This window comes from Ranitomeya variabilis, chromosome 4, assembly GCF_051348905.1.
Source record: "Ranitomeya variabilis isolate aRanVar5 chromosome 4, aRanVar5.hap1, whole genome shotgun sequence".
Classification (NCBI taxonomy): domain Eukaryota; kingdom Metazoa; phylum Chordata; class Amphibia; order Anura; family Dendrobatidae; genus Ranitomeya; species Ranitomeya variabilis.
In genome coordinates, this window is record NC_135235.1 from 262,585,668 (window position 1) to 262,599,112 (window position 13,445).

The window sequence follows — 13,445 nt, forward strand, 5'->3', positions numbered from 1 at the left end:
GAGCACATGTGCCAGACATGGGAAGTGAGTGAGGTTGCCTAGGGCCAGAGTTGCCACCAGATTTTGGCCATTGTCACACACTACCATGCCTGGCTGGAGATTCGCTGGCACATACCACACGTCGCTCTCCTACTTGATGGCATTCCAGAGCTCCTGCGCTGTGTGGCTTCTATTCCCCAAAGAAATTAATTTCAATACGGCCTGTTGAAGTTTGGCCACGGCTGTGCTCATATCGGTCATAACAGGTAAACGTTCACAGGTCCATGTGGAGGTGGACTGTGATGGCTCCTGCAGCGATGATTCTGAGGAACTTGAGTATGAGTAGGAGTCAGTGTGTACAGACTGGATTGCTGCAATCCTTGGAGTTGGCAGAACACGTCCTGCGCCACTCGCACGATCTGTACCCGGCTCCACAACATTAACCCAATGGGCAGTGAGGGAAAGCTATTGCCCCTGTCCATGGTGACTGGTCCACGCATCGGTGGTGAGATGGACCTTGCTACTGACGGCGTTCAGTAGCGCGTATTTTATGTGTCCCTCCATATGCTTTTGCAGAGCAGGTACGGTTTGCCTGCTGAAATAAAAGCGGCTGGACACTTTGTATTGTGGGACTGCCAATGCCATCAAGTTGCGGAAGGTGTCAGTCTCCACCAGCCTGAATGAAAGCATTTCAAGAGATAGTAGTTTTTCAATGCCAGCATTCAGAGCCTGTGCTCGGGGGTGGTTTGCCGAGAATGGCCACCTTTTCTACCATGCTTGTGCTACCGATGGCTGTAGACTAGGCTGGGAGTGTGAGGATGACTGGGAACGTGGTGCTGTGGGTGGAATTACACTGGGTCTCTGGACAAAAGTGCCAGAGGTTCTTCCATGGCGATCATGTGAGGAAGCCGAACCAGCTGTGTGTGAGCTGGAGGAAGAGGCAACAACACGAGCTGAAGAGGTGGTAGGTGCCGCCGCTGTAGGTTGGCCTACGTCTTCAGTGTGTTTTTGTAACTCCACCGCGTGCTTGGTCCGCACATGTTTCCACATATTTGTGGTATTGAGGTTGCTGACACTTTTCCCTCTTTTGACTTTCTGAAGACACACCTTGCATTTGACTAAGCAAATGTCATCTGCAACTGTGTCAAAAAAGGACCAGGCACTGCAAGTGTTGGGACCGCCCGTTTTGGCTTTTGGAAGAGGCATGCTCCTAATAGGTGCCGAAGTGGAGGCTACAGGCACCGCAGTCTTCCCCCTCCCTCTCCCTCTTTGTGCCGTTCGGGGAATCTCTTCCTCAGAGCTGCTCCCACCACCTTCCTGTACCTCATGCCATGATGGGTCAAGGACCTCATCATCTACACTACCCTCTTCCACCAACTGCTTCTCCGGGGTAGTCTCGGCAGCACAGTACGCACCTGAAAGTGGCACCTGTGTCTCATCATCAGATGCGTACTGAGGTGTGCTGACCGGAGGCACTGGCCCACTCATCTCTTAAGAGTCAGAGAGACAAAGCTGTTGGGCATCACTGCATACTGCCTCTTCTTCCATTTCTCCAATGCTGCTTGGCTGGCCCCCTCTTTCCAAGCTAAGAGATTCAGAGAACAGAAGGAGTGATGGCTCCTGTCCTGGGCTCTCTGACTGCCTGGGCAATTTGGCAGGTGGTGAAGAGACAAATGGGTGCTCTTCAGTGCTCTCTGCCTGAGAGGATGTGGCACTAATTGAAGTCGATGCGTTAGCTGCCATCCATCCGACAAAAGCTTCAATTTGTTCGTCCCACAGCAGTGGGGCACGGCGAGCTCCTACAAAGCTGTGCATGAAGGACTGTTCCCTTCTAAAACTGGGGGATGATGAGTCACCGTTGCCCACAGCAGGCACAGAATCCCCATGTCCTCTCCCTGCTCCACCTCCACGCCCACGCCCATGTGCCTTACTCCCTGCCTTCTTCATCTTGGTAGCCTGATAAAGATAGGCAGAAAAGTACTATGGGCTTAGTGTGCTTATTCCTGAACAGCTGCTAACAGGTATAAGGAACACTAATTTTATCAAGTGTGGACTAGACTTTAATATAAGCTAATCCTATATAGTGTTTTTCCACAATCTAGCAGGATACGGATGGAAAGCCACTGATAGGATACATTTGAAAAAATGTGCAGCAGGCTGCACTAATTGAGAAACGGACAATGGAACGGTATGAGGCAGTGACGCACCCTGAGCTGACTACAACTGGCTGTGGTGGCAGAACAGACTACAGAGCGAGTTGCACTCACACAGAGACTGTGCAGACAGCCGTAAACGGTGCTGCAAGGCCAAAAAAATCTCCTCTATGTAATCCTATATAGTGTTTTTCCACAATCTAGCTGGAAAAGGATGGAAAGCCACTAATAGGATAAATTCGAAAAAATGTGCAGCAGGCTGCACTAATTGCAAAAAAGGACAATGGATTGAACAGTATGAGGCAGTCACGCACCCTGAGCTGACGACAACCAGCGGTGGCTGCTGACAGACTACAGAGTGAGCTGCACTCACACACAGAGAGACCTTGCAGACAGCTGTGAACAGCGCTGCAAGGCAAAAGCAAGGTTCTCACTAGTGTTGAGCATTCCGATACCGCAAGTATCGGGTATCGGCCGATACTAGCGGTATCGGAATTCCGATACCGGGATTCCGATACTTGGCGCGTATCGGATACCGGAATCGGAAGTTCAATGATTCAAAATTCAGAAATTCAGCCAATGAGAAAGATTCCAAGTGTGGGCACATCCTGTTTAGCATGGAGGGCATGAAACTACTGGCAAGGCTGTGATTGGCTGCTGAAATGATGTCATGATGCAGTTTAAAAGTCGCTGGCGCCATTTTGCGATCACTCTGCTGTGAATTCAGTTAGTGACAGGACGCTGTTTGCTGACTGAGGGACAGTTTAGAGATAGCGATTTGCTTCTTTGTGCTTTCCAAAGGCTAATTTAGCAACCGCTGTGTTCACCTACTATTCACCTTCCTTTTGCCTTGTAGCGCTGTTTTCACAGCGATCTGCAAGGTCTCTCTGTGTGTGTGTGTGAGTGCAGCCCACTCTCTAGTCTGAGTGCAGCCACATAGGCCATCCATAGCTGGTTGTATTCAGTTCAGGGAGGGTGGTTCATTGCCTCATACTGTCCTTTTTTTTTTTTTTTTTGAAGTAGTGCAGGCTGCTGCACATTTTTTCCAAAAATTCCTATTAGTGTCTTTCCACCCGTCTCCAGCTAATTTGTGGAAAAACACTACATAGGATAAAGTAGAGGAGGGTTTTTGGGCCTTGCAGCGCCGTTTACGGCTGTCTGCACGGTCTCCGTGTGACTGCAGCTCGCCCTGTAATCTGTGAGCAGCTATAGCCTGGTTGTCTCCAGCTCAGGGTTTTTCACTGCGTCATACCGCCAAATCAATTTTCTTTTTTTTCAAAGTAGTGTAGTCTGCTGCTAAGTTATTTTAAAAAATCCTATTAGTGTCTTTCCACCCGTCTCCAGCTAATTTGTGGAAAAACACTACATAGGATAAAGTAGAGGAGGGTTTTTGGGCCTTGCAGCGCCGTTTACGGCTGTCTGCACGGTCTCCGTGTGACTGCAGCTCGCCCTGTAGTCTGTGAGCAGCCGTAGCCTGGTTGTCTGCAGCTCAGGGTTTTTCACTGCGTCATACCGCCAAATCAATTTTCTTTTTTTTCAAAGTAGTGTAGTCTGCTGCTAATTTATTTTAAAAAATCCTATTAGTGTCTTTCCACCCGTCTCCAGCTAATTTGTGGAAAAACACTACATAGGATAAAGTAGAGGAGGGTTTTTGGGCCTTGCAGCGCCGTTTACGGCTGTCTGCACGGTCTCCGTGTGATTGCAGCTCTATCCGTTGTCAGTTCAGCCCCAAAAAAATAAATAAATAATAAAGTTCACCAAACACACCAGTTACACCACTTTACATTTGTGTAGGCCACATTAGCTCATATTCAAGTCTAGTCCACACTTTAGAAAATTAGTGTGTCTTATACCTGTTAGGAGGAGTTGCTCAGGAATAAGCACACAAAGCCGTTAGTACTTTTCTGCTTATCTTTATCAGTCAACCAAGATGAAGAAGGCAGTGAGTAAGGCACGTGGGCGTGGGCGTGGGCGCGGAGCAGGGAGGGGACGTGGGGATTCTGTGCCTGCTGCGGGCACCGGTGAGTCATCAGCACCCACTTTCACAAGGGAACAGTCGTTCATGCGCAGCTTTGTCGCCGAGCGCCGTACACCGCTGCTGCGTGAAGACCAAATTGAAGCCGTTGTGGGATGGATGGCAGCTAATGCATCAACTTCCATTAGTGCCACATCCTCTCAGACACAGAGCACTGGAGAGCAGCCATCTGTCTCTTCACCACCTGCAAAATTGCCCAGGCAGACAGAGATCCCAGGACAGGAGCAGTCTCTACTTCTGTTCTCTGAATCATCTCTTGGCTTGGAAACAGGGGGCCAGCCAAGCAGCATTGGAGAAATGGAAGAAGAGGCAGGGTGCAGTGATGCCCAACAGCTTTTTCTGTCTTCCTCTGAAGAGGCGGGTGGGCCAGTGGCTCCGGTCACCACCTCGCAGGCCGCATCAGCTGATGATGACACTCAGGTGCCACTTACTGGTGCGTGCTCTGCTGCTGAGACTACCCAGGAGGAGCAGTTGGGGGCAGAGGGTAGTGTAGATGATGAGGTCCTTGACCCATCTTGGCGTCAGGGACAGGAAGGTGGTGGGAGCAGCTCTGAGGAAGAGATTCCCCGTACGGCCCAAAGAGGGAGAGGGAGGGGGAAGACTGCGGATCCTGCAGCCTCCGCTTTGGCACCCGTAAGGAGCATGTCTCTTCCAAAAGTCAAAAGGGGGGCTCCCAAGACTTGCAGTGCCTGGTCCTTTTTTGACACAGTTGCAGATGACATTTGCTATGTCAGATGCAAGGTGTGTCATCAAAAAATCAAAAGAGGTCAAAAAGTCGCCAACCTCAATACCTCCAACATGTGGAAACATGTGCGCAACAGGCACCCGGCGGAGTTAGACAAACACACTGAAGAGCTAGGCCAACCAACAGCGGCAGCTACCACCTCTTCAGCTCGTGTTGCCTCTTCCTCTAGCTCACACGCAGCTGGTTCGGCTTCCTCCCAGGATCGCCGTGGAAGAACCTCTGGCCCTGTTGTCCAGAGACCCGCTGTCATTCCACCCGCAGCACCACTTTCCCAGTCAACCACACACTCCCAGCCCAGTCTACAGCCATCGGTAGTACAGGCATGGGAGAAAAGGCGGACTTTCTCGTCAAACCACCCACGAGCACAGGCTCTGACTGCAGGCATTGCCAAACTTCTGTCACTGGAAATGCTGTCATTCAGGCTGGTGGAGACTGACAGCTTCCGTGACTTGATGTCATTGGCAGTCCCACAGTACAGTGTGCCCAGCCGCTTTTACTTCAGCAGGCAAGCCGTCCCTGCCCTGCACAAGCATGTGGAGGGACACATAAAACACGCGCTACTGAACGCCGTCAGTAGCAAGGTCCACCTCACCACCGATGCGTGGACCAGTCAACATGGACAGGGGCGATACCTTTCCCTCACTGCCCATTGGGTTAATGTAGTTGAGCCGGGTACAGACCGTGCGAGTGGCGCAGGACGTGTCCTGCCCACTCCAAGGATTGCAGGAATCCATTCTGTACGCATTGACTCCTCCTCTTACACCAGTTCCTCAGAATCATCGCTGCAGGAGCCGTCACAGTCCACCTCCACATGGACCCGTGATGAACGTGTACCTGTTACGACCGACATGAGCACAGCCGTGGCCAAACGTCAACAGGCCGTCTTGAAATTAATTTTTTTGGGGAATCGTAGCCACACAGCGCAGGAGCTCTGGAATGCCATCAAGCAGGAGAGCGATGTGTGGTTTGAGCCAGCGAATCTCCAGCCAGGCATGGTAGTGTGTGATAATGGCCGAAATCTGGTGGCAGCCCTGGGCCTCGGCAACCTCACTCACATCCCATGTCTGGCACATGTGCTCAATTTGGTCGTGCAGAGTTTTTTGAGGGACTATCCGGATCTTGATGCACTGCTGCACAAGGTCCGCCTAGAGTGTGCTCACTTGCGGCGTTCCAGCACGGCAAAAGCGCGCATTGCGGCTCTGCAGCGCCGACACCGCCTGCCGGAACATCGCATCATATGTGACCTACCTACCAGGTGGAATTCCACGTTACATATGTTGGAGCGGTTGTGTGAGCAGCAGCAAGCTGTAATGGAGTACCAGCTGTATCAGGCGCAAAAAAGTCGCAGTCAGCGCCGTACAGACTTCACAACCACAGAGTGGGCCACTATGAAGGATGTCTGCCAGGTTTTGCGTCCCTTTGATTATTCCACGCGGATGGCGAGTGCAGATGATGCACTAGTCAGCATGACTGTCCCCCTTATCTGCCTGCTTGAAAAATCACTGCAAGCGCTAAGGGATGATGTTGTGGAAGAGGTGGAGAATGAGGATTCACCACTTCCATCATCTTCTGGACAGTCAGCGCCACGTGGTTCCTCACAAACGCGTAGGCAGGGGACAGTTTGTGAGGAGGATGAGGAGGAGTCAATGGAGGAGGAAGACATCCGTCCAGAGGAGGGAGTTCCCGAATTGTCCAGTACTCAGTGTGTACAGCGAGGGTGGGGTGATGACGAGCGGGCAGAGATCACGCCTCCAGCTGGGGACAGCGTTTCTTGGGCAGTTGGCAGTCTGCAGCACATGGTGGATTACATGCTGCAGTGCCTGAGAAACGACCGCCGCATCGACCACATTCTCAACATGTCTGATTATTGGGTGTTCACCCTCCTCGATCCTCGCTACCGGGACAACGTAGAAAGCCTCATCACACCGTTGAACCGGGAGCGAAAAATGCGGGAGTACCAAGACACACTGGTCAGTTCCATCATCTTCTCCATTCCAACTGAGAGAAGTGCTGCTAGTGCATTCCAAAGCAGCTCAGTGCGTCCAGGCAGTGGTGGAGGCTCTGCACAAAGAGGGAGCAGAAGCAGTGCCTCTGCCCAAGGCAAGACCAGTATGGCCCAACTGTGGCACAGTTTTCTGTGCCCCCCACAAAAGTCTACACCATCACAGACGGCTCCAGTCAGCAGGAGGCAACGGTTCCGTCAGATGGTGACAGACTACATGTCTTGCCCTCTTGCTGTACTCCCAGACGGCTCTTCCCCTTTCAAGTTTTGGGTCTCAAAGCTGGATACATGGCCAGAGCTAAGCCAGTATGCATTGGAGGTGCTGTCTTGCCCTGCGGCCAGTGTATTATCGGAACGTGTCTTTAGTGCTGCAGGTGGTGTACTAACTGACCGTCGCATGCGACTATCCTCCGATAACGTTGACCGGCTTACTTTCCTGAAAATGAACAAGGCCTGGATCTCGCAGGAATTTGCCACTCCTCCTCCTGATTAAATAATTAGGTCACTGTATACGTTATCCAGGTCTCCTGTTGTGTTCATCTTTCTACCACCTGAACTTAAATTCCTGGGCTCCAACACCGCCAGTTGAGGCTCAGATGTGCCATCTGCACAGTCAAAACATACGACCCAGTGTTATTGGGTTTCAGTAACGTCAGCTGATCCCCAGCTGTGTAGCCGGCAATGTGTCATGCGACCGCCACGCTGACACAACAACTGAAATGTAAGGGAATCTGTCCCCCCCCCCCAAGGCGTTTGTTACTGAAAGAGCCACCTTGTGCAGCAGTAATGCTGCACAAGGAAAAAGGTAGCTATTTTGGTTTTGCTCCTTGCACACGCAAAACTTAACACTTATAAAATGTGTCCACTGATACCGTAAAACCGTCCCGGAGGTGGGACTTTCCTTCGTAATATGACGCAGCACAGCCGTCATTCCTACCCCCCCGGCGCCGCGCCCCGGCTCCTCAGCGTTGTTTGATTCCGTCCCGGAGCCTGCGCTGTTATGTTATCCCGTGGCCAGGCACACTTAGCGCTGCCCGTCTTCTGGCATCATTTGGTGTCAGGCTGGCTGCGCCTGTGCGGCCACGCTGGCCGAGAGCCCGCCTCGCAGTGTCTTCTGATTTAATCCCACTGGGGGCCTGGGATCTATGGACATGCGCAGTGCATATCTGAACCTCCACCTCTCACTCATCTCCCTATGGCTTCTTCAGACTGTTCGGTGTCAGCTGGTCCCTAATAGCATGCCACGGCCGTGACACCGCACAGTCTGAAAAAGAAGCCGTAGGGAGGGGAGTGAGAGGCGAGGATATGCACTGCGCATGGCCATGGATCCCAGGCCCCCAGTGGGATTACATCAGAAGACACTGCGAGGCGGGCTCTCGGCCAGCGCGGCCGCACAGGCGCAGCCAGCCTGACACCAAATGATGTCAGAAGATGGGCAGCGCTAAGTGTGCCTGGCCACGGGATAACATAACAGCGCAGGCTCCGGGACGGAATCAAACAACGCTGAGGAGCCGGGGCACGGCGGCGGGGGGGTAGTAATGATGGCTGTGCTGCGTCATATTATGAAGGAAAGTCCCACCTCCGGGACGGTTTCACGGCTTCAGGGGACACATTTTAAAAGTGTTTAGTTCTGTGTTTGCAAGGAGCATGATGAAAAGAGCCACCTTTTCCTTTTGCATCTTTTGTGCTGCACAAGCTGGCTCTTTCAGCTACAAACGCCTTGGGGGGGGGTTAAAGGTTCCCTTTCGACTTTCTCAGGCTTCGGCCTACATTGTGTTCCTCTGCTTTTCCACCTGCCCCTGGGCTCCAACACCGCTAGTTGCCGTCCAGAAGTGCTGTACGCACAGTCAACAGTCGCTCCTCTGTTATTGGGGTTCAGTAACGTCAGCTGTTCCCCTGCTGTGTGTGTGGCAATCACTCCTACCTCCTCCAACCTCCTCCAACCTCCTCCTCCTCCACCTGTCCCTGGGCTCCAACACCGCCAGTTGCCGTCCAGAAGTGCTGTACGCACAGTCAACAGTCCCTCCTCTGTTATTGGGGTTCAGTAACGTCAGCTGTTCCCCTGCTGTGTGTGTGGCAATCCCTCCTACCTCCTCCAACCTCCTCCTCCTCCACCTGTCCCTGGGCTCCAACACCGCCAGTTGCCGTCCAGAAGTGCTGTACGCACAGTCAACAGTCCCTCCTCTGTTATTGGGGTTCAGTAACGTCAGCTGTTCCCCTGCTGTGTGTGTGGCAATCACTCCTACCTCCTCCAACCTCCTCCTCCTCCACCTGTCCCTGGGCTCCAACACTGCCAGTTGCCGTCCAGAAGTGCTGTACGCACAGTCAACAGTCCCTCCTCTGTTATTGGGGTTCAGTAACGTCAGCTGTTCCCCTGCTGTGTGTGTGGCAATCCCTCCTACCTCCTCCAACCTCCTCCAACCTCCTCCTCCTCCACCTGTCCCTGGGCTCCAACACCGCCAGTTGCCGTCCAGAAGTGCTGTACGCACAGTCAACAGTCCCTCCTCTGTTATTGGGGTTCAGTAACGTCAGCTGTTCCCCTGCTGTGTGTGTGGCAATCCCTCCTACCTCCTCCAACCTCCTCCTCCTCCACCTGTCCCTGGGCTCCAACACCGCCAGTTGCCGTCCAGAAGTGCTGTACGCACAGTCAACAGTCCCTCCTCTGTTATTGGGGTTCAGTAACGTCAGCTGTTCCCCTGCTGTGTGTGTGGCAATCCCTCCTACCTCCTCCAACCTCCTCCTCCTCCACCTGTCCCTGGGCTCCAACACCGCCAGTTGCCGTCCAGAAGTGCTGTACGCACAGTCAACAGTCCCTCCTCTGTTATTGGGGTTCAGTAACGTCAGCTGTTCCCCTGCTGTGTGTGTGGCAATCCCTCCTACCTCCTCCAACCTCCTCCTCCTCCACCTGTCCCTGGGCTCCAACACCGCCAGTTGCCGTCCAGAAGTGCTGTACGCACAGTCAACAGTCCCTCCTCTGTTATTGGGGTTCAGTAACGTCAGCTGTTCCCCTGCTGTGTGTGTGGCAATCCCTCCTACCTCCTCCAACCTCCTCCTCCTCCACCTGTCCCTGGGCTCCAACACCGCCAGTTGCCGTCCAGAAGTGCTGTACGCACAGTCAACAGTCCCTCCTCTGTTATTGGGGTTCAGTAACGTCAGCTGTTCCCCTGCTGTGTGTGTGGCAATCACTCCTACCTCCTCCAACCTCCTCCTCCTCCACCTGTCCCTGGGCTCCAACACCGCCAGTTGCCGTCCAGAAGTGCTGTACGCACAGTCAACAGTCCCTCCTCTGTTATTGGGGTTCAGTAACGTCAGCTGTTCCCCTGCTGTGTGTGTGGCAATCCCTCCTACCTCCTCCAACCTCCTCCAACCTCCTCCTCCTCCACCTGTCCCTGGGCTCCAACACCGCCAGTTGCCGTCCAGAAGTGCTGTACGCACAGTCAACAGTCCCTCCTCTGTTATTGGTGTTCAGTAACGTCAGCTGTTCCCCTGCTGTGTGTGTGGCAATCCCTCCTACCTCCTCCAACCTCCTCCTCCTCCACCTGTCCCTGGGCTCCAACACCGCCAGTTGCCGTCCAGAAGTGCTGTACGCACAGTCAACAGTCCCTCCTCTGTTATTGGGGTTCAGTAACGTCAGCTGTTCCCCTGCTGTGTGTGTGGCAATCCCTCCTACCTCCTCCAACCTCCTCCTCCTCCACCTGTCCCTGGGCTCCAACACCGCCAGTTGCCGTCCAGAAGTGCTGTACGCACAGTCAACAGTCCCTCCTCTGTTATTGGGGTTCAGTAACGTCAGCTGTTCCCCTGCTGTGTGTGTGGCAATCCCTCCTACCTCCTCCAACCTCCTCCTCCTCCACCTGTCCCTGGGCTCCAACACCGCCAGTTGCCGTCCAGAAGTGCTGTACGCACAGTCAACAGTCCCTCCTCTGTTATTGGGGTTCAGTAACGTCAGCTGTTCCCCTGCTGTGTGTGTGGCAATCCCTCCTACCTCCTCCAACCTCCTCCTCCTCCACCTGTCCCTGGGCTCCAACACCGCCAGTTGCCGTCCAGAAGTGCTGTACGCACAGTCAACAGTCCCTCCTCTGTTATTGGGGTTCAGTAACGTCAGCTGTTCCCCTGCTGTGTGTGTGGCAATCACTCCTACCTCCTCCAACCTCCTCCTCCTCCACCTGTCCCTGGGCTCCAACACCGCCAGTTGCCGTCCAGAAGTGCTGTACGCACAGTCAACAGTCCCTCCTCTGTTATTGGGGTTCAGTAACGTCAGCTGTTCCCCTGCTGTGTGTGTGGCAATCCCTCCTACCTCCTCCAACCTCCTCCAACCTCCTCCTCCTCCACCTGTCCCTGGGCTCCAACACCGCCAGTTGCCGTCCAGAAGTGCTGTACGCACAGTCAACACTCCCTCCTCTGTTATTGGGGTTCAGTAACGTCAGCTGTTCCCCTGCTGTGTGTGTGGCAATCCCTCCTACCTCCTCCAACCTCCTCCTCCTCCACCTGTCCCTGGGCTCCAACACCGCCAGTTGCCGTCCAGAAGTGCTGTACGCACAGTCAACAGTCCCTCCTCTGTTATTGGGGTTCAGTAACGTCAGCTGTTCCCCTGCTGTGTGTGTGGCAATCCCTCCTACCTCCTCCAACCTCCTCCTCCTCCACCTGTCCCTGGGCTCCAACACCGCCAGTTGCCGTCCAGAAGTGCTGTACGCACAGTCAACAGTCCCTCCTCTGTTATTGGGGTTCAGTAACGTCAGCTGTTCCCCTGCTGTGTGTGTGGCAATCCCTCCTACCTCCTCCAACCTCCTCCAACCTCCTCCTCCTCCACCTGTCCCTGGGCTCCAACACCGCCAGTTGCCGTCCAGAAGTGCTGTACGCACAGTCAACAGTCCCTCCTCTGTTATTGGGGTTCAGTAACGTCAGCTGTTCCCCTGCTGTGTGTGTGGCAATCCCTCCTACCTCCTCCAACCTCCTCCAACCTCCTCCTCCTCCACCTGTCCCTGGGCTCCAACACCGCTAGTTGCCGTCCAGAAGTGCTGTACGCACAGAGCCAAACACCTCGCCAATGTGTTAGTGGGGTTCAGCACCGCCAGCTGTTCCCCTGCTGTGTATACGGCAACGTGTACTGCGACCGCCACGCAGGCACAACAAGTTAAATGTAAGGGAACCTGACCCCCCCCCCCCCCCCAGGCGTTTGTTACTGAAGGAGCCACCTTGTGCAGCAGTAATGATGCAAAGGGAAAAAGTGCCTCTTTTCGTGATGCTCCTTGCACATGCTGAACCAAACACTTATGAAATGTGTCCCCACACAGCGTTAAACCGTCCGGTAGGTGGAACTTTCCTTTGTCGTGTGACGCAGCACAGCCATCATTTTTACCCCCTTGGCGCCGTGCGCCCCCTCCTCAGCGTTGTTTGAATCTGTCCCGGAGCCTGCGCTGTTAGGTTAGCCCTTGGCCATGCACACATGTTGCGCTGCCCGTCTTCTGACCTCATTTGGTGTCAGGCTGGCTGCGCCTGTGCGGGTGCGCTGGCCGAGATCCCGCCTCGCAGTGTCGTCTAATGTAATCCCACCGCGGGCCTGTGATCCGTGCCCGTGCGCAGTGCATATCCTCTCCTCTCACTCCCCTCCCTACGGCTTCTTCAGACTGTGCGATGTCAGCTGGTCCCTAATAGCATGCCACGGCCGTGACACCGCACAGTCTGAAAAAGCCGTAGGGAGGGGAGTGAGAGGAGAGGATATGCACTGCGCACGGGCACGGATCACAGGCCCGCGGTGGGATTACATTAGACGACACTGCGAGGCGGGATCTCGGCCAGCGCACCCGCACAGGCGCAGCCAGCCTGACACCAAATGAGGTCAGAAGACGGGCAGCGCAACATGTGTGCATGGCCAAGGGCTAACCTAACAGCGCAGGCTCCGGGACAGATTCAAACAACGCTGAGGAGGCGGCGCACGGCGCCAAGGGGGTAAAAATGATGGCTGTGCTGCGTCACACGACAAAGGAAAGTTCCACCTACCGGACGGTTTAACGCTGTGAGGAGACACATTTCATAAATGTTAGGTTCCGCATGTACAAGGACCATAATTAAAAGAGCTAAGTTTACCTTTTCCAGCATTAGTGCTGTACACAATGGCTCTTTCAGCTACAAACGCCTGGGGGGGGGGGGGGGTTAAAGGTTTCCTTTCAACTTGCTCGAGTGCAGGCTTCGGCCTACACTCCGCTCCCCCTGCTCCTCCTGCTGACCCTGGGCTCTAACACCGCCAGTTTTTGCCCAGATGTGCTAGCTGCACAGAGAAAAACACCAGCCAATGTGTCAGTGGGGTCCAGCACCGCCAGCTGTTCCCCTGCTGTGCAGCCGGCAACGTGTCCTGCAAAAGCCACGCAGACACAAGAACTGAAATTGAAGGGAACCTGTCCCCCCTCCCCCAGGCGTTTTTACGTTATCCAGCCACCTTGTACAGCGGTAATGCTGCATGTGTGCAAGGTGGCTCAGAAACGTATTCTCCTCGCACATGTGGAACTGAAAACACGTCTGAAATGTGTCCTCTGT